We start from the raw sequence: 21,531 nt of genomic DNA, 5'->3' as shown, positions 1-21,531 counted from the left end.
TATGTAGAACCAACAACATCAGATGGCACTACTTCACAAAATATAGTCTGAGAATGCAGATCCCAGCACAGCGCCCGTGCAAGAAAGCCTCTCTCATCCCAGGGCACGAGGCAGTGTGGGAGCTGTGCTATTGTCCCAGACCACATTGCTTGGAACAAATGCAAGCAGGCACTGCTGCAGGGCTGCCCCATCCTGGCGGGATGGGCAGATGTGTGGGAGCCCATGCACAGCTGGAGAGCGCTGTAGGAGGGCAGACATCAGGAACGGGATAGGGGGAAGTGAAATAGCCACCTTGCGTTTGAAAGAATGGAATAGAAGGAAGCTGAAAAGGTTTGGTTGAGCCTGTACATCAAGAAAAGTCTTTAGACAGTTAAGGAGATTGGTACAATGATTTTTCTAGGACAGTAATTTCAGCCTAGTTCCCAGAGACCATTCAAAAGTGACATGGGGCCCTTTGTAATGGCTTAAGCCAATGGGCAAGATGTTTTAGGAAGGGTTTGTGCCCACATGAGCAGCAGCTTGGCCTGTAAAACTCACCAAGAGTTTTCTGTGCCCTTCTACAGATCCCTGCTCTAACACAACAACCTTCTTTAATAACATTGGCTAAAGTGTATATCAATCCCCATTTAGTCTTTACATGATAATGAGCCTAAATAGGCAATCTGATATTTACCTAAAGCTCTTACTGATTTCAGTGGCAGCTGGGATTGCTCAGCAGCTCTGAAAATCAGGCTACTTATATTTAGCTATTTAAATATGGAGTTAGAAACATAATTTTAGGTGCTCAAATTTCAAAATTTTGACCCTAATATTCAATACCAATTCATTTTCCATCACTTTCAGCAAAATTTTGAGGAAAAAATTAGAACATTATGAACAAATGAGAAACTATATTTTGTTCTCAAATGATTGCATATATCACTTTGATGACTTTTAAAAATAGCTGGAGCTTCCAAACCAGTGCATGCAAATTAACCACATACACTGGCTATATTAAGCATGAAAAAGTTTTCTTTTCTGAGGTTTAACTTCAGAAAATTTTAATTTATTTTCTGTAGAATACAAGTTTGACCAGAGCTCCAGGCAGAGACAGCATATCCATTGGCTTTCAAACAGGAAATATATGATTATGATTTATTGCTCCCAGGAATTATGGTACCAATCATAATGTAATACGTGTTCTTGGTCTAATGCATCTTTTATATTTTCCTCTAGCGACTTAATTGTGTTATAGTTCAGAGAATATTTTTAATACAATAATCTAACTGAGTTGTTGAGGCCCTCTTCTTCACCCCTGCAGCTTCACAGAGATTTCATATAAAGGCCCTGCAACAGGGATAGGCTTCTGTAAATGAGTTAGTTGTGCTGCAGTGCAATCTTCATTTGGTTCTCCCATGCTTCACAAACTGAGGTTAAAAACCTCAGCCTTTTTTCAATTCTTTCTTAATAAATGGATACAAAGTATGGCAACATCCTAAAAATTGCTCCCAGTGAAGAAACACCTTATTTATTTGACTGGAATACCTCATGTCACCTAACAGACATATGAGTCCCTCAAAAGCCTCTGAACTGTCGTGGCTGCAAAAACAGCTCACTACCAATCTTCTGCCAGAGGTCCCCACTGTGCTGTCTGGTGGGACTTTGGACATGGACCTTATCTGCTGGACCTGCAGGCTTAGTGATGGTGCATGGACCCTGTCTGTTCATTCTTCATGTGTATGAGCCATTTTTGCTTTACTCACTGTATGCATGGATCCCACCTACTTTAGTGAGAAGTCATGTAGTTAGACTCAAGTTTATCACTCCTGGCCATCAATCCCAGACTGCCAGATGGCCAAAGGGATGAAGGGAGCTCGTGCTGCTGTCTCTGTTCTGCTGGGGCAGCTGGGCTGGGCAACCTCCAACAGAAGATGGTAAAAAGCAGCCCCCAGGCTGTAAAGATTTAAATCACTACAGATGCTAGATAAGTAGACTTATTTTATTGATTCCTGTAACAAAAGGACTACCATCATCAAAAGAGCAATCAGAAGCCTTATATCTTTTCCCTTTGGTCTTTCTTTCTCTTTCAAATTTGCTATTCCCTCTACAGGGACTATTATTTCTTTCTTCTATTTTTTGTCTCTTTCCTGTTTTTCTGTCATGATGGGTGATCAATCAGCAATTCTTCGCCTCTCGATTCTTCATCTTTTCCCTCTTTCAAACAGTCCATTTCTTCATATAAAACTGATCCCTATTTCATCATTCCTCTTATTCATCTAAGTTCAAGGTTACTGTAAGCCTTCTTCATGCACAAAAGGTACCCAATGTGGCTTTCTTTAAAAGTTAAAATTTGCAGATGAGAATTCCCCATTCCCCTGGGTGTAAATCCTTGTGTATCACTGTAAACCAAATCCTAGTCAGAGCTTTTCATGAAGCCCTGGATATATGCTCAGTCACGCAGTAGCAGTCATGAAAGTGGTGCACATGTCCAGAAGGGAAGAGCTAAACGTGGCTGGAGATGAATGGAAATTGAGGGAGAGAGGGAGGGAGACAGTCTGTATGTTAAGAGCCTTAGTTCTTAACAGAGAAGCAGGACAGCCCAAAGTCTGTCTTGTGAAATGGGAAGAGAGTAAAGCAAAGATGGGATCAGTTTCTGCTACGTATCCAAATACACGCGGATCTTTACCCACACCAATCAGAGCTCAAAGACCTTCAGTTGTTCCCCCAGTTATCACCAATTGCCAGGTTCAGATTTCTAAGGTCACATTTTAAAGAAATACTTAATCTATTTTCTGCAGTGGGTGAGGCAGTGATAAAGGAGTTTATATTTTAGCTTAAACTAAGTCAACTCCTTCACATGGAATTTCTTGGCAAAGCTGAGTTTTTTGTTAGCAACCCTGTGATTTTTGATGTACAAAATACTTGTCTTTGGGTTTTTCTAACTGTTTCTGTCCCTTGCTTCCTCCCTCCCTCCCTCCCTCCCTCATGTTTTCAGTGTTGGAATTGTAAAAAACCTCTAACACTAATTCATTTAACAAATAAAGAGAGCTCTGACCTCTCCGCTTAGCATATTTAAGAGGTAATCTCCACACAAATATGGCACAGGAAATAAATTTATAGAAAACAGGTTTATCCTGAAAACACATTAAAAGAGGTATAGAAATTCTGCACGTGTTTTTCACTGTGAACATACAAAACAAATAGAAAATGCATGTATCTGCCTCCCAAACACATTGAATATAGGATTATCAACAGCAGAAAAGTGATCCCAGTATGAGTATTTCATCTGTGATACCCTCTCTCTTGGAAAGAAATCTCTTATTCTTGATGACTTTTTTTTTAGAGGTATATTTAGGGAATAAGTATGAACATGTAGTTCAAAATGAGAAAAGGAAAATTTATGTGAAGCTGCTCTACTTTCATGGGTGTGTATGTTATTTTTATGGGCAGTAGACAAAGTACCAATGCAGTATGAGACATTTTGCTTTGTAGGCCCATATAATCACGATACTCTTGGAAGAGGAACAAACATATTCTTGAAAGAGACAAGTATTCTGGTGGCCCACAAGAATGAACTAGCAGACTTGCAAATACTGGAGTCATAGGACTGCTCAAAAACCTCAATTTTTCCTCTTCTATTTACAGAGAGTCAAAAGTCATCCACTTAACTACTCCCTACAGCTTTCTCTGCCTTCTCCAAGCTGCCAGACTGCAGTCAGCTGCCAGTAGTATAAGTGACAAGAGCATTCATGTTACAACCTTAGGCCAAGATTACAAACTCATCTTATGAGTTCCCCAGATGTGCTGATTACAGCCACAATGTTTCAAATGTTTTCAACACACAAAATGCCGCAAGTGCAGTAAAAACTACATTGTCACTCAATAACCTCTGCACCCCTACTGGCATCGATCAAAGTTTTATTTGTACCCATCTCCAACAGCGAGATGAGCAAACCAATTCCATTTGATATGGCTGTGCTAGTCATATGTGGGAAGCCGTAGCCTCACTTCTCCAGCACTGTCTGTAAAGGTGCACAGTAAGAAACGCTAGAATAGGTGAGCTGGTCATTAACTCAGAGTCTCTCTCAATTCAAGTCTGATTAGATCCTGAAAGAGCACATAGGGTTTTAAATTGAGGGTTTTATCCCAGTGGAAACAAACCTTACTAAGAAAAATTGTGCATGCAGAGATGACCAAAATTTATCCTCAAGACATGATTACCAGAAATATTTAGCTCAAGCTCTGTTTCTTAAACAACCTGTAAAATTATCCATTTGCAGAGAAAGCTTTTAAATCAAGAGAGCAGAAATGTAACTGCAATGACAAAACCTCCAGAAATAATTTTCTCAATGACAAATCCCTTTAGACCATTCATCTTTTTACCACCCAACAAGCAATACACAGAATTATTCAAATTGCAGCCCTCAATGCCAAAGCAGCAGAAGGGCTAAGCAGTATCCTGCCTTTCTTTGCTGCCTACCCAGCAGAGTTTCTAACAATTGCTTTAAACATCTTCAGAGGCATTTTGGCACAGCCAGGGCAGAGCTGGGACAGCACAAACCTTTCAAAGCTTTCTAGCCAAGAGCAAAGTTTCATTCCATCAGCTGTTCCTCTTTGGAACGAAAAGAGGTTTTGCTGACAAGCCAAATGCTGGCTGCAGTGGCTGCTGCCTGAATTCCTTACAATAGGATTGATTGTGTGTGTTGAAATACGTTTGAATTTCAGCAGATAGGAGTAAAGATGCATAAGAATACTAGTGTTAGGCTTTCTGCTATTGAAAGAGCAGCTAGTGAGGAGCAGCTGTGGTTATCTAAAAACACTCGTGCATGGAAGAACAATTTTTGTTTCAAAATCTGAAAGAAACTCTAATGATGAATCATAGGCAGGCTATAAATAAAACATGACTACGGATTTGCAAAGCCAGAAACCTTCTCATTAGAGAATGTTGGGTTTAGGACCAAATTATCTTCTTTTTTTTTTTTTTTTTAATTTGTCAGGATCATTTCGGAATAATTACTTCTATGATGTCAAATCCTTAATATTGCACAGTGAAGTTTGTAGCAAGACATGTGACAAGCATTAAGGTTAAGCAAATGAGCCTGGCTAAATATCTGTTAATAAGCATGACTCACCAGCCCGTTATACATTCCCAAGTTTACATCCTCTTTCCATAGATAATAAAGGAGGGAAGGATAGAATTACCAATCCTCGGTCTTCTTTGTGCTGAAAAGATGAACAGCTTCCTGAGCCTCATTTTCTAGTCTGAAAGGTCAAATATACTTTCTTTGCCTGATGAACAGGAAAGATTTGAGAAAAATGTTAACAGTAGGCTGATCACTAATTTTAATAATTAATGGTAGTTATAGTTAGCAATAGCACCCATTCTTTGCAGAATCGCGGAATGATCAAGACTGGGAGACCTTCAAGATCATCTAGTCCAGCCATCAGCCCAGCACCACCATAATCACACTTAAACCATTTCCCCTCCAGCCACATCCAGACACTCTTGAACACTTCCAGAGCCTTCCAACTCCACCACATCTCTGGGCAATGTATTGCAATGCCTAACCATTCTTTCAGTGAAAAAATGTTTCCTAATATCTAATTTGAACCTTCACTGGTGCAACTTAAGGCCATTTCCTCTCATGCTTTCATCTGAGACATGGCAAAGTAGATTGTCCCCCACTTCACTACAACTTCCTTTACAGTAGTTGTAGAGAGCAGAGGTTCTTCTAAGCCTCCTCATCTCCAGGCTGAACAACCCCAGCTCCCTCCAACTCTCCTAAAAAGATTAGTGATCTACACCCTTCACCAGCTTCATTGCTCTTATTTGGACACACTCCAGCACCTCAATGTCCTTTCTGAAGTGAAGGGCCCAAACTTGAACACGGGATTTGAGTTGTGGCCTCACCAGTGCCAAGTAAAGAGGGACAATCACTGCCCTGGTCCTGCTGACCACAGTACTCTTGATACAGGCCAGGATGCCATTGGCTTTCTTGGCCACCTGGGCACACTGCAAGCTCATATGCAGCTGTAAAACAGCACCCCCAGGTCCCTTATCCCTCAGGCAGCTTTCCAGCCACTCTGTCCCCAGCCTGTAGTGCTGCGTGGGATTGTTGCAACCTGAGTGCCGGACCTGGCACTTCAACTTGCTGACCCTCATAGAATGGTCCTGGGCTGGACAAGCCCATCAATCCAGCTCTGCCCTCTGCAGAGCCTTCCCACCATCCATCAGAACAACACTCCTGCATAGTGTCTGCACTGCAAACTGACTGAGGGTGCCCTCAATCCCCTCACCCAGGTAGTTGATAAAGATATGATATGAAACAGGACTGCCCCCAGTACAGAGCCTTGGGGAACCCTCCTGGTGACTGCTCTTCAGACAGGTTTAGTTCCATTCATTACCACTCTCTGGGCCTGGCCTTCCAGCCAGTATTTCACCCAGCAAAGGGTACACCCATCCAAGCCTTGGGCTTCCAGTTTCTCCAGGAAAATATTGTGGGAAACTGTGTCAGGCCTTCAAGAAGTTTAGTTAGACAACATCCATAGCCTTTCCCTCATCTCATAAGTAAGACACTTTGTCATAGAAGGAGACCAGGTTGGAAAAGCAGGACCTGCCTTTTACAGGCTCACGTTGGCTGGACCTGATCTCCTGGTTGTCCTGCATATGCCACACAATGACATCCAGAATGACCATCTCCATGACCTTCCCTGGTACAGAGGTCAGGTTGACAGGCCTGGAGTTCCTCAGGTTGTTCTTTGACCCTTTTGTAGATGGGCATCACAGCTGCCAATTTCCAGTCAACTGGGACTTACCCATTTAACTAGGACTGCTGGTAATTGATTGAAAGTGGTTTGGCAAGATCTTTCACTAGTCTCTTAATTGTTCTGGGGTGCCTCTTTCTAAAGAATATAAAATTATGCCTCATATACTTGTGGAGAATCATAAAAATTGGGATGGGTGGGACCTGAAATTCATCAGACTTTATGGGATTTGGTAGCTGAATGGTAAATTCTCATTCACTACATGCATTCTAGCCTTGTATGGGACTCAGAAACAAGAGACTCAGAAATAATTTAATGTTGCTTTTATTAGTGTTTTCCACCATAATTTGCATAGACACCTTATTGCCCTCAAGATGCCTCCCAAGTCTTCAAGACAGTATGCAGGTGCTGCAATCTGTGTATTCAGGCTTTACTGCAGGCATAAGATGGTTGTGAATATCCAGAAATATGCTCAGATATCATGTTTCATTTGAAAGGAAAAATTTAAGCCTGAAAATAAAGTTCAGTTCTCAATTTCTTTGATAGTCCAGTCTTACTTTAACTGGTACATTCAGTAATGAAGTATAGCAGTAAAAGCACAACAGTTTGACATCAGCTGGTTTTGGTTTTTTACAGGTGAGTTCAGGTACATTTTCTCCCAGAGAGGTTCCAATATGCAACCTTTTCTCTTTTCCTGGTTCCAAAGATGATATTGTCTGTAAAAGAGGACAGTAAGTGTTTGTTAAACAGAACTGAAAATGTGGATAACTACAGAACGTTTAATATAGAAACTATTTATATTTAATTTGCCATTTCACCAAATATACAGACACGTTTATTCAGATAAGAAGTATTTAAACTGACCTCTTTCTATTTTTTTTCTTAAAAAAGAGAAATATTTTTCAATACTTTGTATGCCAATGAGTGAGATCGATTGAACTTGTCATCAATTAAATTCCATTAAAATAAAGATATTTCATATTGATACATCCTCTGTCATTGTTTTCAAGCATCATAGCCTTGTTATGCTTCCTTTCAAAGGGAATGGAAACTTTCTGGTTTGAAATGAATGATGAAACCACATTTAAAGTTTTCTCCACAGATAAAATTGGCTTCTTCCCAGTTCTCCTGCACTGTAAGGCTGCCAGGTAGGCTCCCTCCTGTGTAAGCAGTGTAATCCCTGTGCCACAGCAGGTAATACATCCTCAGCTACAACCTCTCCTCTGTGCCTGGAGAATCTCTGCTGAGAAGGGTTTGCTGCTCAGGAGCAGCAACCAGTGCATGAGCTGAATGCTTAAGCTCTTGTGAGGGATCAATAGACAAGGGATGTTCCTCTTGTGATTCAGAAATCTTCTCTACCTGGGCACACACCTACTGTATTAGAGAAATCTCATGTCCTCAGCAGCCTTTCGGAACTGACATGGGCTTTTTGGAACTGCAGGACTCTGCTGTCTGTCAGTGCTAATGACTGGGTGGTCGAGCAGCTTCAGTAATGGCATTTTCTCTTAGCCAACTATTAAATTATTAAACTGTTGATGAAAACTTCTTTAGGGTTTGAATGTCTCTTTTTTCCTGTTCCTCATTTCTGTTTATTCAAACCCTCACTCAGAGAGTTTCCTAATGCGCTGATAAGTTGATGTTTCTTCATCTCTTCCCTCTCTCTCTGATTATTTGCAGCTACAGCCAGAAGCTGATGGCATAAAACTGCTTATGTTGTCATCTGAAGCATAAGTGAGATATATAGCGTACACTCTTCAACTAAAAAAAAATTGGGTTTTGCTCCATTGGGATCCTATACAGCATTCAGATTCAATCTACTTGCTTGCCATATGGACAAACCCTGTTTAAAGAGATGCCATCTGTCGAGCTATATGCAGACATGTGCTCATACTTTCTATTTTAGGAATTTTCTCCCAATTTTTGATGTTGTTTTCTTTTGGCGTTGGATTGGTCACCTGATCAGTTGTAGTGGGTTTTATAAATTAGTCAGATGCTGGGTGCGTTTCACCACCATGCTGTGGTATGCTGATGGCAGAAGCCCTTGTCTGAAGCCTGATGCACTTGGCTCCTGGCAATGCTGGGAGGGCTGTGGGGTCTGTGCCCTGGGCTGTTCCCTGGACAGGGGTCTCCACCGACACACGCTGCCTCTGGCACCCACACACCTCGGGTACTGGGACTTGCTGCAGCCACAATAACAAACAAATCTCCTGACTTAGGTGAGCCAGGAGAAGACCAGATTAGTGGTCTAGGTTCAGAATTTGCTTCAGGAGCCAAAGTGAGTATTATGCAGATGGACCAGTCCCTAAAATAAAATTTTAAAAGTGACCATGAGTGATCCATAGCATGGATTAGTTCTATGTCCTGAAGACACAAGGCATAACACTCAATATTGAGTTTTCCCTTGAATAAAAGCTAGCACTGATCTCTACTGTGAACCTCCCAATTATTTCAACAGGAGTCAATATTTTACCTGTTATTTCATCAAAACTTACAAGAAAAAAATACTGGCCTCCTGCTGTTTTAAAAATATCATTCAACTGAGCTCCCAGATGTCCCATGACAGAATTTCTATTAAACTGCAGGCTAAGAAGGACTTCTTAACACAGTTTAGGACCAGCATTTCTTGCTTTTTCATGTTGCTATTTTTGGAAAATAGGCTGTCAACTGGGACATGTCATTTTCTCAGTCAGTCTTAGAAGAGGCAGCCAATGGAACAATTGATGATCACGACACAAATTCAAAGATAATTAAATGTTAAGGGAAACAATTTTACTTGATAGACATATTTTGCTGCCATCAGCACAAAGACAAAGGACAGGATATCTGTGTAAAGAAAGAAAGTTAGGTTGGAGGGAGACAGCAGCATTACAAAAATCTCTAGGAACAAACACGTACAGTCAGCAAGAATGGCAACATGTTCAAAAACCTCCAGTCAGATTTCTCCAGTGAGAAGAAACAAATAAACAAATAAAAAAGATAAAAGCACATTAATACTTCTCTCTAATCATAAATTGTCTGAAAGCACGCATACTGCAATGCATTTTACATTGCTTGATTCTGAATACATTCAGATTATCTGGGGAACAGAAATTCTTCTAGAATGATGGTGGGTCAGCAATAGGATATCAGTTATTCCTTTGGATGAACACAGATTTCTGGATGGAGTCGCTGAGATATTTAGGAATCTACATGGATCAGGAACAAAATACCCAAAGGGAAACTTAAATGCCACAATGTACTTATGATCTCTTGAATAATGATGACTTTCTAGCCCTCCTAAATTGGGTAAAATCTTTGGATGATCTATCAGCTTGAATATTACTAGAAAAAAGAAAACCAGCAATATGTTCTTTGTTTTGTATTTCATGTCTATGATTTCTCAGACTCTTTGAATGAAATTTTTTCTGTCCAAATATTTGGACTTTTCATCCATCAATCTATAATTTTGAAGCATTTTAAGAAGTTAAACAATTTCTTAATAATGCTGGAGGTTTTCTGTAATATAGGGGGAAAAAAAGAAAATTATGTGCAAGTGCATATATTGACTTTGCTTCATTCTCTTTTAAATGCTTGTGTTTTCAGTGTCATGTTAAATCTTTCAAAAGCATATAAACCAGAGATCTAGGATTATGATGTTCATATGTTTTGAAAAACGTCTCATCATCTTTATACAAAAAATTCCAAGAGAGATCATTTATGCCACTAAAAAGTACAGAAACTTTGTGCTTAGTTCTGACACGTAACATGGTTTCAAAATATTACCAGCAAATAAGATCACCGTGTCATATTTCTGAGAGTAAAAGTAGCAAGACACTGTTACACACAGCTCCATAAATTAAAACATGATCATTTTGCCCTGCTATAATAATGAGGAAGATAAGTAGAATTAAATGGATGATTAATAATCAATTTCCTTAAACTTGAGAGATCTCAGGGAGGCACTTGAGTTTCCACCCAGTGTCAGCTGCAGCTGGAGTCATGGGCAATGCAGAGAAACCAATGTGTGCACAAACTGGGTGACCTTGTGTCCTGTCACACACCAACCTGGTGTGAACACATGGACAGGCTTCCCACAGCTGACTGACAGAAGGGGCTACCTGACCAAAGAGGATTCTGTATTCCCCTTTCAGGGACACATCTGGTATTCTTATGATTTATTAGGATGGAGCTCTGTAAAGTACATTTGGGGCACATTTGCCCTGTCTGTATATCTTCACCCCAGCGCAGTTACTCCATGTAGATACCTCCTTATAATTACATATCTGAAATCTTTCAAATAAATTAATGTTTCCAAAACATTCTACAATGTGAACATTTGCAGGCTGCAGAAGGACAGTTCCCTAGATGACAAAGAGTTCATAGAGAAGAGATTAATACATTTTAGTCTTGAAACATGCTCCTGCATTCTCTGCTCTTTTGAGACTTCCCCACCTGTTGCCATGGTTTCCAGTGACAGTTACATCTTTGTCTTCTATTTCTCTTTTTCAAATATATCCTTTTAAAAACAGGTTTATGATTCCTTTTTCTGGACAGTCCTATAGGGTACAGAGAGTCTCTGGGACTCCTCTTCAGACACACTTAGCTAACTAAATTTTGTCCTAATAAGGCCTCTGCACACAACAGTGTCTATATTTTTAACAGTGGCTATATTTTTAGCACTGTTGTTCATGCTGAAATACATTGGTGAAAAATAAAATTTCACATCAGGACAGCTCTGTCTGAAGCAGAATGAAAACTTCATTGGCCCTTGCCAAAACCTTGTACCTATCCTGGGCCCAGCATTCTACTTCACTCCTTTGTCATGGAATCCAGGAAAACCAGCATAGAACAGAATGGTTTCTCCCCCCTTCAAATTACTTCATCACTGTATCACTCGGTATAAACTTACAGTGAGTCAAATGATCTTTCTTGCCTTAAGAATTTTCTGCATTAATTTCACAAAGAATTAGGCAAGATGAATATCAAGGGTTATTGGCAGAGAAAGCTCAGCCTAAGAATTCTCACTGAACAGATAATAAATCTTCCTGCTCATCAGGATGATCTCAAATTCCCTATAGTTACAAGCATTCAGTATAAGCAAGGTGAAAATATAGCTGACTCACTTTTCCCATTTCTTTTTTTGAAAAACATTATAAATTAGAAACTGGATTGAAAGTCTCATAAAGATGTTATTTACCTGCTGATAGGGGGCCTAGTATAGATTTGCCATATTGAATTCAGAAATTAGTACTAGAGAAATCACACCAGCTGGAAACTCACAGCAGTCTCCAGACATATTTCTTTTCCTATTTTAAAAATATATGAATGAGAGAATAAAAATTATCTATATGGAAGTAACAAAAGTTGGGCAAAAAAAAAGCTAAAGTGGTGTTGGTCCAAATAATATTCATTCCCACATCAGTTTCCTGTTCAGGACACCAAAGTATAACATCTATTCAAGGGCAGATTTATTTACAACTTTAAATGGGGTGTTTTACAGAAGCTAGGAGGTGAAATAAGTACAAATAGACAAGATTTGTTATCAAAAAGACAGGAAAATGGGAAAGGTAGGGGTGAGGTCAGAACTTGTTGTGAAGACCACATCTCTTCAAGTGTAAATACACTTTAAAAAAGGGTATATAAACTAATGATTTGAGATCAAGCTTTCAAAAATGCAAATATGTTTATCTGATATGTTCACACTTAAAATTGATTTCAGATGTATATAGGAATCTGCTGTGCAGCTGAAATTACTCATTTACATGCAATGATTTTAAAGCCCTAGGGGTGAGGCCACAACTTCATCTAAATTCATCACTAGAGTGAATGAGGAGGGCTGTAGTCTTCTGAACAAATAGACATATGAATAGGCCAGAGGAACTGAGAATAAAAACAGAGAAAAAAAATCACACATGCCTGTCAAAACCAGGCATTATTTAATGGCATGTTAACTTATCTGGTGGAGAGGATATGTTTGATTGACAGGGCTGAAAGAAGAAGGCTGAAGTGTTGCTGATACTTTTTGCACTCAAACATCTGTATTAAATTATGTTTTTCTCTCTTTTTGTCAATAAGCTGGCGGAGTGCACACATCATGTCAGCTCTGTAACACCAGCACTACTGTTGGAAAAGCCCAGTATGAGTGCTTGTTTCTGGACAGGTGTCTCTAACAAGAGAACATATAACCAGTGGTGAAGAAAATCAATAGGTGATGTGTGTCCAACTTATACTTAGGCCTTATAATGCACAATTTCTGGCTCTGTCCAGCTATTAACTGGCAAGGAGGCATATCCACAGTCTCAGTCACAGATGCCTGCGCTCCCAGAACCAGGAATCCCATTCCCACAATGTTTTCAAGCAGGCGCTCGTTCCCTGCCGCCTGGCTGGTTAATGATGGAAACAGCACACGCACCATATGTTTGCTGAGGCACTTCAGAATAGCTGTGTTGGTCCTGGCCTAAAACAAGGAATGAAAAGCCACGGCAGAAATGCAAAAGATCCACCCAAAAGCTTGTTTTAAAAGAAGCCTTACTTCAGATTGTTTATCTTTACAGGAGGTTGTTGAGCCAGGTATTGTGAATCACCTTGCGTGTCCCATTCAGATGCTTCTGTCCACTTTACTCTGTCCTAATGCCTACAGAGCTACTTTTTGCTCCCAGGAGTACCCAGCTGCAACTAAACCTAAAAAACACTAGGTTTTGAATATTATGTTCTCATAGCACCTGCAAGACTGCATTATTAGGCTCCAGTCCCGTGCACTGAATACCTTCTTTGTACCTGACTGCGGTCAGTGAACACTCTCTGCAAGGTGCTCCTGTTCTCAAAACATCATACTATGGTTAACACTTAAGAGAAAGTCAGCACGAGGGGTTTTTCTCATTCTCAGTGAGAAAAAGATAAAGAAGAATCACAAGGAATGCAGCCCTGCCAGTATGGTGGGAGTCCTGGTAGAAAGTGGAATAGGCACAGCTGAGAGAAGGTTACAGCTTTTGCCATGTAACCATCATGACTACAGAGGAGGAGACTTCTGTGACAACAACCAAGAAGGCCACTGCATCTTGTTTCTGAGCAGAAAACCTGCTCTGTCCTCGATGGCAGAGAGGATTAAAAGGATAGCCTGACATAAATGGTCTGTCAGTCAGAATATTTTAAACAGAATCTTTTTTCGTGATGAAGTGCAATGGTATACACACTCACCATGACATGTTTTTAATACATGTCAGTACTGACAGCCTTTCATTTAGGAAAGAAATCCAATGATATAGACAAGCCCAGTTTTAACATTTTTGAGAAGCTGTTTTAAAGTAAAAATTATTATAATATTTCTTGAAAAGATGAAATCAGAAATTAAATGTTTTGTCTCCCCAAATCAAAACCAAAAAATCCAGTTGATTTCTTGCAGTTTTTGAAAAGGCTGTTGCTCTTCTGTTACTTCAGAGCTGGTGAAAAATCAGAAAACTAGAATTTTGAATGTAAAATACATTCCCAATTCAATTATTCATCTTACAATGCAAATCTGACAGCCACTTGAGTTCGTGCATACATTAGCATAGGTTTTCACATATTCTGCACATACATCTGGAAATATTTTGATATTGCCAAAGCTGTTTCACCTTCTCATAGACTATTCTAATCTTCCCTCATGAAATATCTGGGAAAAGAAAATATTGTCATTATCTGAATTTTAGCTATCTCTCCCATGTATTGGATAACATATGTGGAATTTTACTGTATTTTTCAAAGCAGCATTTTACACTTGGATTATTTTTTTTCTTTTTCTTCCCTAGAAAAGGCACATGAAGTTGATTTATAATAATAAAGGTAAATGTTCCTTTGGTGGGTTAGGCTTGGCTAACACCCAAGCACCCACCAGATGCTTGCTCACACCACCCCCTTGGTGATGTGGGGGAGAAAATAAGAAGAAAAAAAACTCAGAAGTTAAAAGACAGGGCGTTCACTTACCAGTTACTGTCAAAACAGACTCAACTTTGGAAAAATTAACTGAAATATTCCAAGAAAAAAAAATCAAAAAACAAACCACTAAATCCCAAAATATAATTGGTAAGTCTAGTAATGGAAAACAAAAATGCAAACATTTAAAACCCACTTTTCCATCCCCTTTTCTCAGACTTAGGTTCTCTCCACCCTCCTCTCCATTGCTGCGAGCATCACAGGGCTGGGTTATTTTGGTCAGTACACAGCACTTGCTCTCTCTGTTCCCTCCCTCTCATATTTTTCCTTTGCTGCAGTATGGATCCTTCATGGGCTGCAAGGGATATCTGCTCTGGCACCTGGAGCATCTCCTCCTCCTCCTGCTCATATGATGTTTTGTGTTCTCTCTGCTTTTTCTCACAATTTTGTTCCTTCCCCCTCTCCCTGCGGCGTTCTGCCCATTTTTAGACATGTTTTTCCAGAGGAACCAACAACTTGGCCATGTTTTGCCAGGAGGTCTGTTGGAGTCTGTAGGGATGGGCTGTAGCCCCTGATCTCTTCTCACAGAGGCCACCTCTGCAGCCCCCCCACTTTGACACTAACACCCAGTAGAGTGACTCATTTCAATCTGAGCTGTCATATTAATGAGATTCAGCTCACTTAACTTTCACCATTTAGAAGTTTGACTACAAAAGATATTTTTCTTTATGATAAGGAGGGCATCTTCACAGAACAATCCACCCCATCTTTCTGTTCGTTTCATCCTTTGGAGGTTTCTGTATCTTGAAACGAGGAAACCACAGATGCCACACCTTCCTTCAGTATTGGTTGAGATGAATCCTTTCCCTCTGCACAGCTAATTATCCAAACTCTCCTTCTCACCAGGAGAGAACATATAAAGAGCAGCTCTGGACTCCAAAAATGCGAATTGTCTCATTTCATCTGGGGAATTATCTTATTTTTAGTGACCAAAAGCCCAGACACATAGTGAACGCTTGTCATCTGATCTCCTCTACAGTTGATGGAGGAGAGTCAGGCACCTTGAAAGGTACTTTAACCCCCTGTCTTTAGATGGAAGGCATGGCCTTCCTGAAGTATGAACTCTTTTCCGAGATCTTGGTGACTGAGATGACTAACGACCTCTTCATCAGATACATCACCCTTAAATTTCAAGACCATATGCTGAAATTAATGTGCAGTTCTCGTTCTATATCAGTCTTCGTAGTTTATCTGAATGTTGTCATTAACAGAAGAGTCTGATAGGTGAAGAAGAAAAGCATTTAGTAGAAACCAAATTAGAAATGGAAAGCCAGCTAAAGACCTGCTATTCTTCAGGCTGTAGGCTCACAGCAAGCCATCATCTCCTTCTGCAAGAAAGACAGATGAGACCAGCCACTCTTCAAACCACTGAGCAAAAAAAACCTCATCCCGGAGAGCCAAAATAATTTACAAACTGTATCTCTGTCTTTCCTCAACCACTAGTCTTTACATGTAACAGCAAAATTGATTTGGTGCTCTAGAATTTAGATATTCTATCATTCTCTTGTAATCAGTTGAATATGTCTGACAAATGCTTGAATCCCAAAATAGAATTACTGGTGTTTATCTGTGACAAGAGCACCCGGAAGACTTTTGCAAGAGATGCACTACTAAAAAGTATGCCAAATCTATAGCTGAGCTTTCTTCCTCTACACAGATATTCTACCATCATATTTAATAACCTACCTAGAGTTTTGATGAGGAAGTATGTTAAATACTCCAAAGTTTTCTTGTCAGTGAATATTAAGGCCCTCTGTTATGTTAGCCCAATACCTGATGACAGAGCTTTCACACTTTCAGAACAAAGTGTGGAGTTGCCCCAATTTCAATTATAGTTGATAATGATGAATGGCAAAGTACTTGTTACCAAATGTTCCTTCTGAAGAGACAAATCCACAAAGCCTGACATCCCAATGTCTGCTCAGTTAATTTTCACTCTTTTCTGTATGTCAGGGAAGTTTCCATGAACCGGTTTTCAGCATGTTTATTTACACTGTATGTTGAACAATGTATTATTTTTAGTAAAGTTTCTGTTATTCCCCCCAGGATTTAATACCACACTTCATAAATTCTGTCTCTTATAATTAGCAAGAGCTACAATTTTCACAACTCAATTTTTTTTTGCTTTTCTCTATGCACAAATACTGTCCTATCTTTAAGATACAGCAGTGTTTTTTCCTATTGCTCTATAAATATGTCTCACTATACTTCTGATGTAATCTAATATGTTTGAACTCTAAGATCACAGCAACTCCAGCTAATGAAGTTTTGATGTTTCTGCTGTGCTGTTATACTAATCAAAGTTGAAGAAGAATATTTTGAACAATACAAAACCTGAAAACTACTTCAGCAGGTGTGAAATTTCTAAAGGGTTGTGCAATTTATGTCCTGCAATTTATTCCTTGGACTCTCCTGTGGTTGATACTGGGTGCACCAAGTGGTGAAATTAGTGTTCATTCCCTCGTAGGTATCTGCTTCTGAAAAAAACATACAGGCTCTACTCCACTTAAAAATATCTTCTATTCCACAGCCAAAGAATGTGTAATTTCTCAAAATCTTGGCTTATGCATTTGTTTTTTCAGGTTATGTAAAATACTGCTCCCTACACAGTGCCCAGGATGGTTTCTGTGCCTTAGTGCACCAGGCCTGCCAGTGACCAGCAGGGCTGTACAAATCGTGGGTGGAAATACAATGAATGGGTCTTTTCCCCATCTGATTCTTTGTCTACCAGCGACCTGCAGGACTGTACAAATGAAAGTTGGAAGACCAGTGACTGCTTTTTTCCTTCTTTTCTCGTGATGGTTCTCCCTCTTGACTCATTCCATGGTTACAGTTAGATCCACAATCTCTTTTTACTTCTTATTACACAGCATTTCTGTAGGCTGATAAACAGCTGTTGGATATTTTCTATGCCAAAAAAGATCACAGCAGTGATGGGGAGAGGGTAATTCTTACAAAATAAATGAGACATTATGTAAATAAAACACTTTTAAAGCCTCCAGGCTGCAAGGTGCTATCCAAATAAGTATCACCCACACCCTCATGTGCTGCTAAAAAAAAAATCAGGGTTAAGTGTCAGTTTAGATGTGCATTTCAATGAGGGTTAATAGTTCCACAATAAATGACTCATGCAAAAGCATTTGTTTGGGGGCAAGGCAAGAAACACATGAATTTCATCTCCAAGAGAGATGTGTTTGGGGGGATTATTTTGAACATAAGCCTGATGCTTGAGCAAAAGGATTTAGAAATTGTCTGTATGATTGAAAAACACATTCAAGCAGCTTAAAGTGATTTTTCTCAAATAATTTTTCCAATATACAATTTAAATAAGGTGGCAAAAATTGTAGCTCCTCTTAGAAGATGAGGCATAGGATCCAGTATTTTTCCTTTGAACCCGCATGCAGTTAAATCTTTCAATTTTCCTTTTTTCTTTCTGGTTCTCACTGAATGGCCTTCTCATTCTTATGTAAGGATTTTACTTTTTTGATGCTTGTAAACACTATATATTTCAATAGTAAGTGGTGAGGCAGGCAGAACAGAATATCAGTGTAGCACAAGAATGAGGCAGCAATGATTGCCCCCCTTTGAAAATAATTTCACAGCATACATGCCATGTAAGAATTTAGAGGCATATCCTGGAAACACAGGCCAAGGGGTAAAATATTTTTAGATATGTGGCTGTCGGTCCTGTTTGTTAGATGCCAACAATATGAGCAGTTTGAAGGCATAATGAAAAAAACCCCATACTCTGAAGACCTGGTAAGAGGAGATAAAGTCAGGAGGAGAATCCAAGTGCTGGGTGTCAGGTGAGTAACAACTGCAAAAAAGGCCTTTACTTCCTTTCCTGTTTTGACTAATACAAGCAGGTTATCATGATGATGGAAGGCTTAAATATACCTAATAATTTACAAAAATATGTTTATGGTACTTTTGAAGGGCTTTGATAATTCTAACATCTTCAAAGGAATCTAAAGCAAAATAGTATTCATTTCGATGAGCTACACAGCGTGTAACCATGAGGTATAGCAAAAGTGAGATTATGCAACTTGGTGAAAAAGCATAGGGTTTCTACTAAGGAAGCAAATTATATGTAAAGCCATCATGAGCTTAAAGGAAAAGCAAACCTGTGTTCAGCATGATCTAGGGGCTGCTACTGAGCAAAGAACAGGCCAGAAGAAACTCACACAGCAGGAAAAGGCTGTAACAATCAAGCAGTAGGAAAAGTTTTTGTTATTCCTATTTTCATGGGAATGTATTTCACAGAGACCTGAAATAGCTCTTCATGGCACTCTGCCCTGCTGTCACAGACATCTGCAAGGTTTTCTTTCCAGGAGGGCACTAACATTGAGAGCAGACATCAGTGGGCTGTTAGCATTTTCCCCTGAAATAATATAACCTAGCCACGTCTTTTTGCTAAGGAAGTATTTATGTTTCTGCAAAATGTGCTTCTTATCACCCAGGTGGAAAGCAGATTTGCTGTAAAGGACCTGGGGATCACAGTGGACACCAAGCTGAACATGAGCCAGCAGCCTGCTGTCTCTGAAAAGGTGATTAAGAGTGTCTTGGACTTCATTAGCAGAAGTGCTGCTAGCAGGCTGAGAGAGGTGATTGTTCCCTCCTACACAGAGCTGGTGAGGCCAAACCTAGATTTCTCAGTCCAGTTCCTGCCTCCTCAGTAGACAAGAAACAGGGACCTACTGGAGAGAGCCCAGCAATGAGCCACAAAGACAAGACAACTCCAGAATGACAAACAACTGACAACTGAGTAGCTTTGCCGAAATCCCATCACATTTCATAATAGCAAGAGTGCTATTTTTGGGAATTAAAAAAAAAAAAAGCTTTTTCCTTAACATTTTACTTAAAAAAAACAGAATTGTCTGACTGAAAAGCCTCCAGACTTGCAGGGAAGAGAGCTAGGGGAGGCAGGTATGATTATCTGAAGGATTTAATAATTTTGATAGGGGAATTAACTATTATGGCAGAAGTTTGAAATAGAAAGAAGTGGGGCCGTGGTTTGCAGTACTGCAGTTTTAGCTTACTGCAGTTTTAGCTTACCAGTCTGGGCTCTGGTCCACCAGCTCCCTGGTGCTGCTGCCTCAGCTCGAGGTCTCAAGGTAAAACACCATAATTTTCCAGGTCGCTCGCAGAAGAACAGGAATATCAAAACAAACTTTTAATCTGGTCTGATGTTTGCTACTTCTGGGAGAAGAAAGAACTCCATTCACAGTTAGAAAATATGACTGGAATCAAACAGCTTCCATCTGAAGCCCTCCAGAACAATTACTATTGGGGCGTGTTAGATGGTGACCTTAATTTCTAGGAGCAGGAACAACAGTGTAGAAATGTAGAAATGCAACATGCAGTGTTGCATCATTCTGCCTTGCAAATTTGAATTTTCCTTCTCATCCTCATTTATATTGCCCATGTCTGCCGGGGTCATGAGTCCGGATTTAGGATCCTGGTGACTATGTCAAATTGTATTGGGTGAGTGATGTAGATCACTGAAAGAACCCCTTTCAAAGAGATTAGCAAAAGTCTTTTTAAGATCACGCTGCAAAAGCATGATTTAACAAACTATGATGGAAAGGTTCACTCATTACCTGCCACATGGAAGAAACATACAAATGAAAATCATAATCAAGCTAGAATGATTTAAACAGAGACCAGAGCTGCCAAAGCTTCAATGCTCACTGTGTTACTCCACTTTCTGGGTTTTCTAGAGATGTTCTTGGCCCAGATACAGAACATGGCTTTACCTCCATTGGAGCTTGTACCAAAATACTGCAGGTTTGGACAAGGGGTTGAGTGCATCCATCACAGCTGATGCTTCATTAATACTCAGAGAGTCCTGTCCATCTTTAAGGAAAGCTGACACTACAGACTGATTTAATTCACTTACCGAAGACAGAAAAAAAGTGATAAATCCTTTGTAACAGCCTTCCTCTTGAACTTTTAACTCTGTTCTAGCGCTGCAAATAAATACTGCATGCATCAACTTAGGGGTTCTTTGTATTGGATCATAGTGAGAAACTTGCAATTCAAATAGATTCATGAACATTTAGGAAGTATAGACAAATCATATACACAAATTTAAGTACCTCTTCCTTGGCAATGCAGCTTGGGTTTGTACACTGGTCCCAACAACCTGCTTCAAACACTTCAGCAGTACTTTACTGCCTCCTTCCTTTAAATAAAAGTACTAAACCTAAAGTGTTTAATAACATTATCTTCAATGAGACATCACAATTTTTTTCATTGCATTTTATGTACTTAAAACCACTTAAAATTAACCAACCAAAGATTTTTAGCAGTAGAATTCTAATGAGCAATACCAACTGCTTCCATGCCAATTATTGTTTAATTTGTGGGTTATTTTATATGTTTTAAAAGCTTGATTACCTGGCAAGTTCAATTAAGAACATTACAAATCAAAGAATTTTATTTCAGTTAGAATTAATTACATTCAGGACAACATATCTCACATGACAGAGGGAAAAAGCTTAGATCAAGCAATTAAATGACATTTCTTCATTAGATCAAAATAATTTTATACCAATCCATTATTTATTCCATAATTTTATTCCATTATTCCAAAGAAAACATTTCCCCATTTACTCTAGGATCATCTTGTTTAGTTAAAAAAAAAAGTGAGCTCCTATCTTGGTAAAGAAATTGAATGCTTAATATGGTCTGCCTGCATAGAGGTGATGTGATTTTGTTCACTCTTCTCTTTTTGGAAAGGAAAAATACTTACGAACATGTTTCAAAATATCAAAAGATGCATGTCAAATCTAATTTAATGATATGATTTTTTTTTTATTGCCAATGGCCAGGTTG

The sequence above is a fragment of the Geospiza fortis genome, unplaced genomic scaffold, assembly GCF_000277835.1.
Source record: "Geospiza fortis unplaced genomic scaffold, GeoFor_1.0 scaffold166, whole genome shotgun sequence".
NCBI classification, from domain to species: Eukaryota; Metazoa; Chordata; class Aves; order Passeriformes; family Thraupidae; genus Geospiza; species Geospiza fortis.
The sequence above is the reverse complement of the archived record's forward strand: the minus strand, read 5'-3'. Positions refer to the sequence as shown.